The following is a 3,251-nucleotide window of genomic DNA, read 5'->3' on the forward strand; positions in this document are numbered from 1 at the left end:
TAGATAGAAAAAATATCAAATTATTTACATAAATAATAAACAAAAAATTTGATAGATACTGATATACTTTTATTAACGTCTATTACATAGTATCAATGATAGATTCTCTTAGTTTTTATTAATGATAGACACTGATAGATTCTACTCTCTATAAAAAAGATTAAATTTTACTATTTTGTGTAAATAATTTATCTTATTATTATTTTTTTTTTTTTGAAATTCCCCATATTCTTCTTCCACTTTTGTTTTGTAATGTAAAGAAAGTAGATGCACATTTAGGATTTGAACTACTGATCATAGATTTTATCCATAAAAAAGGAGAGAGCATATGTTAGATGTTGACTTTTTACAATATTCACTCCAAATGCTTTTATTTTTTTAAATAATAATAAATAAATAATTCAAGAATCCGAATCTTGTCTCATTTCACATCAATTTCCCTTTTTTATTTTTAATTTTTCCCAATTCCTTTCGCACGAAGAAAACTATTCGGACCCATATTTTTGGGTTGTTTGGATGTATTTTAATTAAGGTTGAAAATTTGGATTTGTTTAACACCTAGGTTAAATTATAAACATATAAATTTAATCGATTTTGAACTTTCAATTGTGTAGTTATTACCTTATTAAGGGTTTAACTTGATGTTTGAAGTCCGAGTTTTGATATTTGTTTTATTAAACTATGAAATTGTCTGATTTTGATTTAAAGTTTTTTTTTTCTTTTTTTTTTTTTTTTCAGGAATCTCGAACCAAAATTTGTTTTTATTTTATCAAAATGATCAATTAGATTGGTTTTAAAAAAATTACATATATATAGTGGTAATAACCCGATTAGCAATTTCAAAAAGTCGAATCGTTGCTCTTAAGGCCCTCATATGACTTTTTAAAATTAAGTTTATAATATATTGGTTTTTTCCCTAGTTTGGTAGTGTTTTAAAAAGCTAATATAAGTTTTGAAAAAAAAAAAAGTTTTAAAAATTAGTTTTTGTTTTTGAAATTTAGCTAAATTTCAAGTGTTTAGTTATGAAAGATGAAACTTTTGGTAAAACAAGTTGTAAGAAAATAAGCGTCAATTTTAAAAATTAAGAACAAAAACAAAAATCCAAATGGTTACCAAATGAGCTTTGAACTTTCCATTGTGTTTTTAATACTTTCTAGACATACACTAGATGAAATTCGGGATTCAATGTCGGTTGAAAATAGTATTATCGGATGTATTATGTCGGTTGAAAATAGTATTATCAAATGTATTATGTCGGTTGGAAAAAACGGATCTTCAATGTCGGTTTAAAACCAACATTGAAGGCCTCCCATTATTTTTTTTTAATTTATCAAAATTTTGATTTCCCTTTCGTGTGCTCGTGCCCTAAAATTTCATCTCTCAACTCTCTCACTTTACTAAACGTATTGCAACCCTCGATCGGCCGTTTGCCTACCCAAACAAACTCTCTCCTCTTTCAATAGCTGCTGGTCGGCCATTTGCCTTTAGGTGGGGTTGTCTTCATCGGGCGGTCATCGGAAACGAGCTCGTCATCCAAGCTTCTCCATCGCAGGTATATTTGAACAACATTTTCGTTTGCCTTCAGGTGGGGTTGTCTTCCTCTGTCGTTTGATAGTTGAATATTTTAACAACATTTTCTTTTGTCATCGAACCTAATAACCACCAAAAGAGCAGCTTGTCTTGTTGTTTCCATTTGAGAAATTTTGGGTTTATCTTCTTCAGAGCAGATTTATACTACTGTTTAACTGAAATTGGTTTAGCTGAAAGAAATTTCTATCAAATTTATACTGCTGTTTAGACATTCAACCTCAGACTTCATTAGACGATGCATTGTTCTATTACTCATTCAACTAAGAACACCAATGTGTTATCCATGTTTATGTTGCTTTGTTCTGTTACTCATTCACTATATATTCTGGAAACTTTTATGTGTTTACATTTACTTATAATTTACAAATGGTTTAATAACTCTTTATATCTGACCAATCCATCTTTTGATCCTCTATCTTGTTGTTATTCAAGTTGAGCAATATGGTTCCTATATAAGAAAATAAGAAATTAAGGCACTGATTATCCTGCACTTTAGTAAGGAACATTATTTTCGTCAAATCTTTTGTAGCTTCGTGCAGTAGGCCTTTTTTCTCTTCTGTCGATCTAATTTATACGTAACGTGGTTAATGGTTCATGCTTGTCATCTCCATATGTTACCGTTTAGAGTCCTTACCTCCCATTGGCTTTAGCTTAGAATTCACTGCCAGTTGTTATGTGGTGTTGAGTGAAGTTTTTCATTTGTTAGGTTCAAGTTTGACATGTAAGGCTAAATTTTGATTCTTGGGGATTTGGAAGGAAGATAGGAAGATTGCATTGGACGTGTTTTAAGAAGGTTGACAAGTGGAGAAGGTGCACCCAACACAAAAAGGACTTCATAACAACATTAATAATAAGGACAAGGTAATATTTATAAGATGCTTATCTTAAATGTCTAGTTGTTCTAAATTTGTTGAAGTTGCATATTTTTCAATCATAATTTTATGCTTTTAAATTTTTCCTTGTTATTGTTTTTTTTTTTGTAGATTAAGTTGCATATTTTACAATCATGGATGAAAATGAATAGAATGTCGGCTGAGTATGGTTTAGGGGTCGAGGTGTTTATTAAAAATGGTCTACAACATTCAAATATACCGAATGTCATGAGTTGTCCATGTTTGAAGTGTGTTAATGCAAAGACTCTAGATGTGAACAAAATAAGAGAGCACTTATTTTTTAATGGTATAGATCAAAGTTATCAGACATGGATTTTTCATGGTGAATCATTACCGATTAAGAGGAACAATGAAAATGTGTCTACCAGTGAAAGAGACGAAGCTGATGAGGATGATGTTGATATTGATGACACAATTGGAATGTTTGAGGCTGCATACAATAACTATTTTAGTGGAAAATCCGATAATTTTGAAAAATTATTAGATGATGTGAAGAAACCATTGTAACCAAATTATAAAACTTTTTCCGAAATATCTACATTGGTAAAGTTATATAATTTAAAAGCTAAATTTGGATGGAGCGATGAGAGTTTCACTGAGTTGTTGGAATTAATTCATGACATATTACCTAGTCCTAATAAAATTTCAACTTCTACTTATGAAGCAAAAAAGATGTTGGGTACTCTTGGAATGAAGTACGAGAAGATTCATGCATGTAGAAATGATTGTTGCTTGTTTAGAAAAGAACTCTCTAATGCAAATGTATGC

At 30.0% G+C, this 3,251-nt stretch overlaps 1 long non-coding RNA gene across 1 annotated transcript; it reads left to right on the forward strand.

The window, feature by feature from the left end:
- The first annotated feature begins 1,094 nt into the window (after nucleotides 1-1,094).
- Nucleotides 1,095-2,541, forward strand: LOC150033885 (uncharacterized). The gene is made up of 2 exons (XR_016532410.1): nucleotides 1,095-1,552; nucleotides 2,297-2,541. It is a non-coding gene; the product is annotated as an uncharacterized LOC150033885 (long non-coding RNA).
- The last annotated feature ends 710 nt before the right edge of the window (nucleotides 2,542-3,251 follow it).

Source organism: Benincasa hispida, chromosome 9, assembly GCF_027475165.1.
Source record: "Benincasa hispida cultivar pf3 chromosome 9, pf3_genome.v1.1, whole genome shotgun sequence".
NCBI lineage: Eukaryota > Viridiplantae > Streptophyta > Magnoliopsida > Cucurbitales > Cucurbitaceae > Benincasa > Benincasa hispida.